Source organism: Physeter macrocephalus, chromosome 19 (assembly GCF_002837175.3).
Source record: "Physeter macrocephalus isolate SW-GA chromosome 19, ASM283717v5, whole genome shotgun sequence".
NCBI lineage: Eukaryota > Metazoa > Chordata > Mammalia > Artiodactyla > Physeteridae > Physeter > Physeter macrocephalus.
In genome coordinates, this window is record NC_041232.1 from 40,788,948 (window position 1) to 40,803,053 (window position 14,106).

Consider the following 14,106-nt stretch of genomic DNA (forward strand, 5'->3'; position numbering starts at 1 on the left):
ACTTCCTAATAAAGTGCCTTTATTTTTCAGTGTATTACAAAGCAATTGTAAGTACAGTGAGAGAACTTAGGAGTAAGCTATATTTTGGGTGAAGCAATTTCAGCAAGATAATCAGAAATAAACGAAAAGAACAGTGCTAACATTTATTGAGCAGTTATACATTGTAGGCTCTGTTCTGAGCATTTTATATTGATTATTTAATTTAATTCTCACAATAACTCTGTTATCTCCCCAGTCAAGAAATCTGCAGGACTGGCTCACATAACCACATGGTCTGATGCAGAGTTCAGTGGGAGGTGAGGTGAGAGGTGGAGGTGGACACAGACCACAGAGGGCCTCAGCGTCAACCTAGGGTGACTACATTTGTCCTGTGGACACCAGGGGACCGGCGGCAGGTTTGAAGGGAGTGGAAGGATCAGGTCTGCATTGTGGGAGGATCACTCAGATGCAGTGTGGAGACGGGACGGAAGGTAAAGAAGACCACAGGCATTTGGGAAGAGGACAGCTGCTGGCCAGGAATCCCCAGGGCAGGGATTGGACTGGATTCTATTCCAGTCCAAAAACCTTCTGTCCTTCCATTCACGCACATCCTCTTGTCTTTCATTACTGGAGGCAGTTTATCATAGTGGTTAAGTACGAAGATTCTGGAGCCTGACTGCCAGGTTCAGATCACAGCTTGATGACTTACTAGTTTAGTCACATGACTTATTCTGTAACCCCTATGTGCCTCGGTTTCCTCACATCTAAATTGGGGAGAATAAAAGTGTTTACCATGTGAGGTCAATGTTGTGAAATGTTGACACATAAAAGATATTTAGAAGAATACCTGGCCTATAGAGGTTGTCTATAATATTAAAATGTTAATATCTTTACATTCCAGATGTCCAGCACGGGCGCAGCTACACTGTAATTAATCAGTAAATATTTGTTGAAAGATAGGGTATTTTTACTTCAAAAGGCAGTCTGTTTTTCCTGTTAGAAAGGTTTATTCTTTCAATTCAAGCCAATTCAACCCAATCAATAAAGATCCATTAGGCTGGAATATGACTAAGGCTCAGTGCCAGACACTGTACGCAAAGCCAAAGGGAGTAAGGTTCAACCTCTGATCCTCATCAGAGAACAGCTGAACCTAGCTCTTCACAACTTGCACAAGTTGGTTTTAGTAGAGTCTTCTAGAACAACTCATAACAAATCTGTTCTCTCCTTTACGTGACAGACTTTCCAATTATTGAAAACAATTATCCTGTCTATCCTTAATCTTTTTACTCCCAGATAAACAATAAATATGCACAATTCCTTCAGCCATTCCTACAGGACATGGTTTAGGAGTCTTCAATCAATTTAACCATCCTCCTCCAGACACATTTGTGTTTGTTAATGCTTTTCTTTAAATGCAGGGCTCAGAAGTAGAGCATGATTGAACGGATGGGTAATGTTATAAGCATCAGCACCATAAAAATAATAGCTAAACGTGAGGGCATTCACAGATAAAGTGGGAGAATAAAACAGGTTACAGGTTAGAGCCTGAGGGATTTCCTTCAGTCCAAACAGCAGGGTAATAGAAATATCTTCTTTATAAAAATTTGAAAGAAAGGATTATGAAGTAGGAAACTTGTCATAAAGAACATGCAATTAAGAAACTAAGGCAGGGGCTTCCCTGGTGGCGCAGTGGTTGCGCGTCCGCCTGCCGATGCAGGGGAACCGGGTTCGCGCCACGGTCTGGGAGGATCCCACGTGCCGCGGAGCGGCTGGGCCCGTGAGCCATGGCCGCTGGGCCTGCGCGTCCGGAGCCTGTGCTCCGCAACGGGAGAGGCCACAACAGAGGGAGGCCCGCATACCACAAAAAAAAAAAAAAAAAAAAAAAAGAAACTAAGGCAGGATCTTATTACATGGCAGACTGTAAATTAACAGTTTGTTTAATAAGTAAACATAGGGCAAGGACTTAAGAAATAGCAGGAATGAAAGTTAACTATGAAATATGGTCCCCCCCAAAAGTGGAAAAAGAAGAGACCAGAAAAGATGACTACACCAAAGTGAAATTATTGAGAGAAGATCAAAAAGGACTAAAGGATTTTGGGGAGATGAACCGGAAGATGAAAAATTTTTTATTCCAACCATGAGTTTGAAGTGTCAGAAGAGAAAAAATATATGTGTTTTACTGTAGTGCACAGTAGGTCAAAATAGTTCTAACATATACAAATGTTATTCACATACCCTTGAATCTTAAATAATAATGAAGTGCTTTGAGTACTATGTAAACAAGCAATATATGCTAATTTAAATTTTTGTTTTCGGTTTCAGTGATAGCAGGATATGAGTTTTTCATATCAACTGAAGGAAGAAGTTGCTTTTCAGGGAGAAAGACCAATATATAAAGGAATTACAAAATCTAGTGAGTTTGGTGGGGCATTGTAGCTGAAAAAAGTGACATGATTCAAAAATAGGATAATGTAGGAGTGAGTGAGTAAGAGAGACAGACAGAGAGAAAGCCAGAGAACTTTAAAAGCTTCATAGCAATATATTTACTTCCAAAAGACCTCAAAAAATAAACAAAATCCAGCATGTAATGAACTATTATGTAGATGTAACATTGACATTGAGGATGAATCATTAAAATCACAGAAAAATATTCACGATACCTTCTTAAGTGGAAAGGGCAGGCTATAAAACTGCTGGAACATGTAGTTTGCTAAACATTGCAGTTCACCACCCACCCCGGGTCACGGGTAGAATTGTGTTCTGGCCCTCCTTATGATTGGTGGAGGTTGTTTCACTAGTTAAAAAAAACAAAACAAAACAAACCAACAACAAACAAACAAGAACAAGCTGGCACAACTGAAGAGGCAACAGGCGGGGACCTCCCTGGCGGTCCAGTGGTTAGGACTCCACGCTCTCACTGCCTGGGGCCCAGGTTCGATCCCTGGTCAAGGAACTAAGATCCTACAAGCCACGCGGAGCGGCCACACTGCCTCCCCCCGAAAAAAGAGGCAACAGAATGTTAGGAAGTCATTTTGATCTTTGCACTTCTTCTGAGTAAGCAGTAATTCAAATTAGAATGTTAGCTACAACATAAAACAGAATGGATCAAATTGGTTTTGCAATGTTACTTTTTACAATAAAATAGCAGTATCTGTACTTAATTAATGTCTAATGGTTAAGACGACTTCTAGAATGACAAATTCCTGTGACAAATAACTTAGACAAAAAGTTTGGCATTGCTTTATATTCAACAAACTGTCTTGATATATTTTCAAATTAGTATTTTTATGATGAGACAATAAAACATAGATTGTTTTATTATTACTATGTTACTTGCTGTTACCTGGATAAAATATATTTTCTATGTTGTCACCTATATATTACATTATTTCTATATTCCCTTTTCTGCTCATCACAGTAACAATAAAACCCTTCTAAGGGTGTAATATTTATAGAGTATCTTGCTTTCTTATGCCAGATATGTTGGTTAGTTATTTCTATTAATGATTAGCTAGACAGTCAATAACTATTTAGAAGATTGATTTTTCCCCTTCATTATATATTATCTAGACATCTGGTATGCTGCCATTGTATAATGTCTCTTGTAGAAAGGATAACACTACTTTCCATAAAATAGCAAAATTCTAAGGCTAACCTAAACCTCTATAAAACACTAGAAATACATGTATATTCTAAAATAAATATGATTTGTTTCTTAGGGATAACAAAGTCTGTGAGCCAAGCACTCAAAGCTGGCTTCAAGCAATCTCATGCAAATATTTATTAAATTTTACTACATGGCCTATCTCTTTGCTCTTGTTTCACATTCTAGTCCATCTGTGCTTCGCCTGCAACCATTTAATAGAGAAACAACATGAAGTAAAACAGCAAAGGTGCTAATCTACAAATCTTGGTTTAAAAATGAAAAATAAATTAAACTTGCAAAAATATCTACTGACAAAAATCATAGAGTAAGCTCTTAAGGCATTTTCAAAGAACACACCGCAAAACAGTGCTCATATTAAAACATCAAAGTAACTGCCAGAAGGTAGTCATTGAAATAAGTATAGTTATATTGAGAAGCCTGAAATGACGCCAACAAAGCAAAGTAGGAATAATATATAACTCTGAAGATTAATATCCCATAAAAAAGGCAGAAAATACAACAAAGTATATAAAAAAAGAATTGTGAGCCTGAAGGATACTACAAAATTATGAATAATTAGTGACGCTTTTAATGCTATTATTGTACTGGTTAATCTGAATTAATTTAGTTAACTAATCAGTGAAGAGTATGTCTAGTTAAATCTAGTAAAGGGACAGACTGAACTCACGAACTCATGTAAGTCCCCTACATACGAACCTTCAAGTTGCGAACTTTGAAAGATGCAAACGTGCACTTGCATGTCCAATCGTGTAAGTTAGTTCACACGTCTGGTGTACATTGTCACGTGCGTCCATCCTCTACAAGTGGTTGTGCTTTTGTGTGCTTTACCGTACGGTACTGTTGCTGTGCAACACGAGGAGCTTACTAATGAAAATCTGATGGAATTGGAGGCCCAGAGATAGGACAGAGAGAGACGAGAGGAAGAAGTAACTGCAAAACCAAAGAGATTCACAACGCAGGAAATGGCAACGGGATTTTCTTTATTTGAGGAGGCACTGTTAGTTTTTGAGGACAGGACCCAAATGTAGAATGATACACGAAGGTTGCAGCAGCCATTCAGAATGAAATTCAGTGCTGCCATGTCATCTATGATGAGAAAAGAAGTGCTACCACCCAGACATCACCAGATCGTTTTTTCAAGAAGGTAGATAGAATTGAATCCAGCAAGGAACCAGAACCTGTGCCATCAACATCAGGCGTGAGTGAAACTGCATCTTGCCCTCCATCTCCTATTGCTAACGATCCTTCAGCTCTACCATCTCCCACCTCCTCTCCCTCTTCCTCTCAGTAACTCTTCTTGCCTGTTCACTCGATGCCACCAGCCCTGTATGCCAGCTGTTGTGCTGTACTACTGTACTTTTCAAGGTACTGTACTGTAAGATTAAAAATGTTTTCTTTATTTTTTGTTTGTTTTTTATGTATTATTTGTGTGAAAAGTATTATAAACCTATTACAGTACAGTACTATATAGCCAGTTGTGTTAGTTGGGTACCTAGGTACCTTTGTTGGACTTATGAACAAATTGGACTTATGAACGCATTCTTGGAATGGAACTTGTTAGTATGTAGGGGACTTACTATATTCCTTCCTCAATCTCCTTTAAAACGAAAGCAAAGACACTAGAGGAAAAAAAAACGTGCAAAGATATACGGGAAGAGATGATTACTGGAGAGAGAGAGATAGAATAATAAAGTTTTAGAAGATAAATGCAGGCAGAGGAGTGATAACCAACTTAAAAGATCATGAATGCTGAAATCAAAAAGTTTCCATAGATACTAACAAGAAGCAAGATGCTCTGTGTTATAAAACCCAGGAAAGGTACACTAGGTTCCCCAGAAGAGGGAAGGCAAGAGAGAAAGCAATAGATAACCTGAAGAGAAGCAGGGCAAAGAATAGGAAAATAACTAACTAAACTAAACAAAAAAAATTCAAAAGAACTATAATTTACATCTTTAGAGAGACAAAAAAATTGATTCCATCAAATGGCACAGGACCCTATATTCAATTTAAAAAAAAGGAAATCAGAGAGAGGAAAAAACAAAAAGAAAGCTCTTGCAAATGAAAAACATAACCAAACTGAAAACTCAACATACAGGTCAGAAGATACATTAAGATGACTTCTCAGAAGGTAAAGCAGAAGAACAAAAAGATGGAAAACTGGACAAGAAAAAAAAAAGCCAGGAAATAGGATTAATCTAAGAGATTCAAAATCTGAATAATAGAGGAGTTCCAGGCAGCAAGAACTGAGAAGAGAAAAGGAAGGAGACCATTGGTGATATAATTCAAGAATATCTCAGGGAACTGAAGGACATGAGTTTCCAGATATAAAGGGATTACTGAGTATTTAGCACAATGGATATGAAGTAAACACACCAAGGGACATTGTATAGACATTTCAGAACACTAGGAATAAATAAAAGATTCCATGTGTTGCCAGAGAGAAACAAATGGATCACAACCAGATCACATCCAGAGGATCAAGAATCAGAATAACATCAGACTTGTCAGTAGCAACAGTGGAATCTAGAATAAGGCAATGGAGCTAGAATGCCTTCAAAATTCTCAAGGAAAATTATTTTCACTTAAAATATTATTAAATGCTACCAAATTCTATCAAAGTCTCAATCAAAGGTGCGGGTAAAAAAAAAATTTTCAGATACATTTTCAAAAAATTCACCTCCCCAAAAGCACAAACCAAGGGAATAAAATAAGAGGAAGAAATAGGATACAGGAAACAGTAGGCCCAGAAAAGGAGAGGGATGACATAATAGAAATTTCTGGTCAGTAATAAAAAGATGAAAGCTGTATACAGGTTTAGAGGGTGAGCAGTTCAAACTGGAGCAGGACAGAGGCATGGGAGAAACTTTTCAGAAAGCTAAAACTTGTAGTCTAGCTGATCTGTCTGAACATCCTGACAGAATATTTAGACAATGATGAAGAGTTTGCCTGAATCAGTGATAAAATTTAGAACATTAGACAAATGAAATAGCACGATACTATTAACTTCAGAAAAACAGAAAATGTAGGAAAGGAAAAAAAAAACAGATTAAACTGCATGGCTAAACTGTGGCTAACATTTACATAGTCCTCACGACAAAAACACTGAATATGTGTCTAAACAAAATATTATCACTATTGGGAGGACAGAAGGGTTGGGAAGGACATGTATGAATATGTGTGGTAAGATGAAGGAAAAAGGACTAAATTCTCTTCTATCATGGTGGAAAGTCAATAGGTAAAGCCTAACACTAAAATATCAAGCTCTAAAATGTGGGTACTGTCTAGAGACAATTTAGGGACGTAAACACCAAAATATGAAAGTTCACGTGACTCATAACAGGTAGAGCCATTATCCAAACTCAGGTTTATCTGTCTTTAAATTGCATGATTTCCACTAAACTTAAGTGTACACTTCAAATAAAACTTACATAGAGTGATGCCAAAATTATGAAATTTATTAAAATTGGCTCAAAATAAGCTAATTTACTTTTTTATTAGTTACCAAAAGTCAGAGCTGACTAAATAAACTGAAAACCTAAGTAAGCTATAAGAGACTACTTGTCTTAAGAAAACATTCCATTTTCCAGCACTGACAAATACTTTTACATTATTTACCCACACATCTTAGGAACTCACAAAAGTGTACATTGACACTGAAATATTCTGATTAACTGTTAACTGGGCATTCAAGCAACCACAGAGAAATGCCTTTTTTAGGGTTACAAGTTATTTCCTTCTTGCCACTGCAAAATATATCCTCTGAGTTCCTTACCTCTTCATGCCATGATCCGTTGACCATTCTGAAACGTCTCACATCTCTGGCCCCTACTGTGATCTTTTTTCAAGCTTTAATGATCTCACCCACTTCTCTTTTTCCTTCCTTGGAGCTCTACTCTCTTTTCTCTGCTCCATCCCCCATGAAATGATCTAATTTCTGCTAAGATGAAAGCTTAATCCATGCTTCCAGTTCTAATAACTCACCTGTTCTGGTCCCTTTTTTCTAAATGCTGACTGCATATTCTACCACTCCTCACACTTTTTAACAGGCCCAAGTTTCTTATACGATTGACCCTTGAACAACAAAGGTTTGAACTGCACAGGTCCATTTACAAGCAGATTTTTGTCAATAAATGTAGTACCTGTATTTTCATTTTACAGATCTTAATTAACAAAGTGTGGGGGAAAGTTTGTTTGATTAGAGATCCCAATATGTGGAATCAAAAGAAGTAGAGTTTCAGTCCTGATTTTATCCAAATGGTTTCAGCTTCCTGCCGTTGGGTGAATCATTCATCAATTCCTTTACTTTTGAGTCAGAGATAGCAGTATGCAGATTTTTGACTGTGTGGGGGTTGGCACCCCTAACCCTCCTATTGTTCAAGGGTCAAGTGTAATGACTAAAAAGGCCCAAACTTATCTAGCTCTAAACCACTTTTTTAGTTTTATCACTCATACCTCTACTCAAACTCTACTCCCAAGGCAGGCTGAACTATATAAATTCCTAAGAACTAACTGCATTCTCTTTTGTCCCTGGGCACATGAATATTTTCTTCTATTTTTCAGATCCTCCACCAACCTCAAGCTGGTCTTTGATTTTTAGGACTCAACTTTGAAGTGATACCATGGCACCCTCATGCCAAACACACTGCCTTAGACATAGTGAATGGGATATCAATATGTGCTGCATAAATGAACAAGAAGACTTCTGGATAAACAACTTATCTCCAGATAATCTCTTCAATTCAATACAAATAATGCTGCCTCACTAATCTTTCTTAAATATTGCTTATTCAATGTTTTTCCTTTCCTTAAAATATACACATTAGTATATATAAAATAGATGACCAACAGGGACCTACTATATAGCACAGGAAACTATATTCAATATCATGTAATAACCTATACTGGAAGGTCTGTCTACTAGGCTCTTCATAAGGTGGTAACTATACCTTTGCAACCTAATTTCCTGCTGTTCCCCAATGTGAAGCCTCCTCTCTGTCTACTGATTCCTGAGCACTCCATGCTAATCTCTACATCCATCAATTTGTTTTTGCTCTTTACTCCATCAGTCTGGGACTTTCTTCTTTTCTGACTCTCCATCCTACTTACTTGGTGGTGCAGTGTTTAAGAATCCATCTGCCAGGGCTTCCCTGGTGGCGCAGTGGTTGGGAGTCCGCCTGCCGATGCAGGGGACACGGGTTCGTGCCCCAGTCCGGGAGGATCCCACATGTCACAGAGCGGCTGGGCCCATGAGCCATGGCTGCTGGGCCTGCAAAAAAAAAAAAAAAAAAAAAAAAAAAAAAAAAAAAAAAGAATCCATCTGCCAATGCAGGGGACAAGGGTTCGATTCCTGGCCGGGAAGATCCTACATACCATGGAGCAACTAAGCCCTTGCACAACTGCCGAGCCTGCGCTCTACAGCCCATGAGCCACAACTACTGAAGCTGGAGCGCCTAGAGTCCAGCAGAGCGCCTAGAGCCCATGATCCACAACAAGAGAAGCCACCGCAATGAGAAGCCTGCAGATGGCAACAAAGAGCAGCGCCCACTCGCTGCAACTAGAGAAAGCCCACGTGGAGCAACAAAGCCAAAAATAATAAGTAAAATTTTTTTTAAAAGTTATACATCCATGTAAGTGTTTGGGTTTGAATATTCATTTTAAAAAAAGGCCAGCTTCTCCCATAAAGGCTTCTTTGAATTACTCTAGCCCATTTTTTTGATAATAGCAACACTTCAGTCATTCATGAAATATGTTTTGATGATCTGTTATTTGACAGGCACTGTTTAGATACTAGGACACAAAAGTGAGCCAAGAAAAAGCAAGAAAAACAAACATGATTAAGAAGTGTGACAAATACTAAAAGCAAGGGTCAACATATCGAATATTGGTATAAGGACCAGCAGAACTTCTTTACTTCTTTAGACATGTTGGTCAGAGAATGCATCTTTGAGGAGGTGATGTTAAAGCAGATCTGAAGGACAGGAAGGATCTAAACTCATGCAAAGTTGTCTGGTAAAGGGAGAGAGTTCCCCAAAGAGTGAATCACATGTGAAAATACTCTGAAAGAGAAAAGAACTTAACATGTTCTAGGAACTGAAAGAAGACAGTATGGTTGGAACTCAATGAATAAAAGAAAGTGGCCTAAGGTGAGCTTGGAAAGATAGGCAAGGTCCTATCAGGTCCATAAGGGCAATTCTAAAAAGCAACAGATAACTATAGAGTGTTTATAATCAGAGGAGAGAAAGGATTAGATCTATGTCTTAAGATCACTTTTGCTGCCATGTGAGTCATGATCTGAGAAATAAAGAAATCAACCAGGAAGGGGGCTGTTGTAGTCTACAAATATAGATAATGATGATGACTTGGATCAGAGTAACAGCAGTAGAGATGGAAAGAAGTGAAAAAACTTAAAATTAACTTTTGAAATGATACTCAAGATAGGGGAAGTCTTCAAAGAAGAAGATCAAGGACTCAGTTTTGATCATATTGAATTCTAGCTATTTACGACAACACCAAGTCAAGGCACCAGACAAGGAATTAAATATACAAGTCAATATGCAAGATCTCTGTGGCAGATAGAATTCTAAGATGAACCCTAATATGCCTGGCCCTACATGATTCCCTCCTCTTGAGTGTGGACAAGACCTGTAATTTGATTTTAATGAATAGTATATGAAAAAGGTAAAAAAAAAACCCTGCAGAATTAATTAATGCCCTTAATCAATTGTGTTTGAGTTAATTAAACAAGAGATTACTTCAGCCATGAGAAAGAAGGAAATCCTGCCATTTGCTATAACATAGATGAACTTGGAGGATATCATGCTAAGTGAAATAAGCCAGACAGAGAAAGTCAAATACTGTATGATCTCACTTATATGTGGAATTTAAGAGAGAATGAGAATAGAATGGTGGTTACAAAGGGCTAGGGAGTTGAGGAAATGAGGAGTTGCTGGCCAAAGGGTAAAAGCCTTCAATTATAAGATAAATAAGTTCTAGAGACCTAACATAGAGCATGGTGACTATAATTAATAATATTGTATTATTTACTTGAAATTTGCAAAGAGAGTATGTGTTAGTATTCTCACCACACACATAAGATAACTATGTGAGATCATGAATATGCTAATTAATGTGATTGTGGTAATCATCTCACAATGTATATGTACATCAAGTCATCATGTTGTACACAAAGAAAAAGATAACCAAAATAAAATAAAATAAAATAAAAGCATCCTGGGTGGGCCTGACTTAAAAGAGGGTCCAGGACTTCCCTGAAGTTAGAGATGCTCTCCTACTGGCCTTGAAGAAGCAAAAAGCTAGCTGTGAACTTCCTTTGGAGAGGGATGGTCTCTAGGAGCTGAGGCTCTCAGACCTATGGCTGTAAGGAACAGAATTCTGCCCATAAACTCAACGGGCCTGAAAGAAGACCCTGGGCTTCAGATGAAAAATGGGGCCCAGTCAACTGCTTGATTGCAGCCTTGTGGAACCTTAAGCAGAGGATTCAATTAGGTTGTTTTTGACTTTACAGCAAGGAAAGTTATCAGAGGTAGACAGGAACATTACATAATGATAAAGGTGTTAGTTCTCTAAGAAGACATAAATCTTAATGTGTATGTGTCTAACAAGAGAGTGTCAAACTATGGGAGGCAAAAATTGATAGAACTGTAACAAAAACAGATGAATCCGCTATTATAGTTGGAGATCTCAACACCCCTCTATCAGAAATGGACAAATCCAGCAGGCAGAAAATTAGTAAAGACATAGTTGAACTCAACAATACCATCCATCAACTGGATATAATGGACCTCTATACTACTTTAACCAACAACAGCAAAAATACACACTCTTCTCAAACTCACACAAACATTCACCAAGATAGAAAATATTCCAGGCCATAAAACAGGCATTAAAAAGTTTAAAAGACTAGAAATTATAAAATGTCTGCTCTCAGATCACAATGAAATCAAATCAGAAATCAACAACAGAAAGATATCTGGAAAATCCCAAAATACTTGGAAACTAAACAACACACCTGTAAATAACACATGTGTCAAAGAAGAAATCTCAAGTAATTTTAAAATATTTTGAACTAAATGAAAATGAAATCATAACTTATCAATATTTGTGAGATGAGGGGAATTTATAGCATTGAATGCATATTTTATCTAAAAATCAATTGTCTAAGCTCCTACCTTAGGAAACTAGAAAAAGAAGAACAAATAAATTCCAAAGTAAGCAGAAGAAGAGAGATAATAAAAATTAGAATTGAAATTGAAAACAAGAAATCAAGATAGAAAAATCAACAAAACCACAGCTGGTTCTTTGAAAAAACCGATAAAAGCAATAAGTCCCTAGCCAGACTAATCAAGAAAAAAAGAGAGGACACACATTGCTATTACTGGAAATAAAAGAGGGGACAACAGTATCCATTCCATGGAAATTCAAAGGATAATAAAGGAATCTTATGAACAGCCATATGCCTACAAATTTGATAACTTAGAGGAAATGGACCAATTCTTTGAAAGACAGAATCTGTCAAAATTCACACAAGAAGAAATAGACAATATGAATAGGTCTATATCCACGAAAGAAATTGCATCAATAATTAATAACCTTACAAAACAGAAAGTACCAGGTTCAGATGGGTTCACTGGTGAATTCTATGAAACATTAAAGGAAAAAATTATACCAGTTCTCTACATTATCTTTCAGAAGATAGAAGCAGAGGAAATAATCTCTTACTCAGTCTTTGAGGTCAGCACTAACCTAATACCAAAACTAAACAAAGACATTACAAAAAAATTACAGACCAATATCTCTAATGAACATAGATGTAAAAATATTCAACAAAATATTAGCAAATCAAATCCAACAATGTATAAAAAGAATTATATTCCACGACAAGTGGATGCATCCCATGTATGCAAGGTTGATTCAACATTCAAAAATCAATTAATGCAACCTATCATATAAACAGACGGAAAAAGAAATATCACAAGAGCATGTCAACAGATGCAGAAAAAGCATTTGGCAAACTCCAATACTCATTCATGATGAAAAATTCTCAGTAAACTAGGAATAAAGAACTTCCTCAACTTGAAAAAGAAATATACACAAAACCTATGGCTAACATAAGTTAGAAACTTGAAGCTTTCCCAGTAAGATCAGGAACAAGGCAAGGATGTCTCCTTTCACCACTGCTTTTCAACATCATACTGGAAGTCCTGGTTAACACAGTAAGACAAGGAAAGGAAATAAAAGGTATACAGATTACGAAGGAAGAAGTAAAATCGTCATTATTCACAGATGACATGATTGTGTACGTAGAAAATCTGAAAGAACTGCCAAAAAAACTCTCCAGGAATTAATAAGTGATTATAGTAAGGTCGTTGGATACAAGGTTAATATAAAAAAGTCAATTGCTATACTATATATCAGCAATGAAAAAGTAGACCTGGAAATTAAAAACAGAATACAATTTACATTAGCACCCCCCAATTAAATACTTAGGTAACAAAACATGTGCAAGATGCATATGAAGAAAACTGCAAAATTCTGATGAAAGAATATAAAGAACTAAATAAACGGAAAGATAGTCCATGTCCATGGATAGGAAGACTCAACACTGCCAAGATGTCAGTTCTTCCCAACTTGCCTATGGATTAATGCAATTCCAATTAAAATCCCAGCAAGTTATTTTGTTGTGGATATCAACAAACTCATTCTAAAGTTTATATGGAGAGGCAAAAGACCCAGAATAGTCAAACAATATTGAAGGAGAACAAAGTTGGAGAACTGCGACATTACCCAACTTCAAGACATAATATAATATACAGATACAGTAATCAAGACATTGTGGTATTGGTGAAAAAAATTTTTTTTAAATTGGTGAATGGAATAAAATAGAAAGCCCAGAAGTAGACCCCCATAAATACAGTCAACTGTTCTTTGACAAAGAAGCAGAGGAAATACAATGAAGCAAAGACAGTCTCTTCAACAAATGGTGCTGGCATAAACTGAACATCGACATGCAAAAAAATTAATCTAGACACAGAAATTACTCCCCTCACAAAAGTTAACTCAAAATGGATCACAGACTTAAATGTAAAATGTAAAACTATAAAACTCCTAGAAGACAACTTGAGAAAATCTAGGTGACCTGCAGTTTGGTGATGGCTTTTAGATCCAAAACAAAAGGTATGATTCATGAAAGAAAGAATCGATAAGCTGGATTTCATTAAAATTTAAAAAATTTCCTCTGCAAATGACACTGTCATGAGACTGAAAAGACAAGTCACAGACTGGGATAAAATATTTTCAAAAAATATATATCTGATAAAAGACTATTATCTAAAATATACAAAGAACTCTTAAAACTCAACAATAAGAGAGCAAACAACTCAATTAAGAAATGGGCTGAAGATCTTAACAGGCACCTCAACAAAGAAGACATACAGATGGCA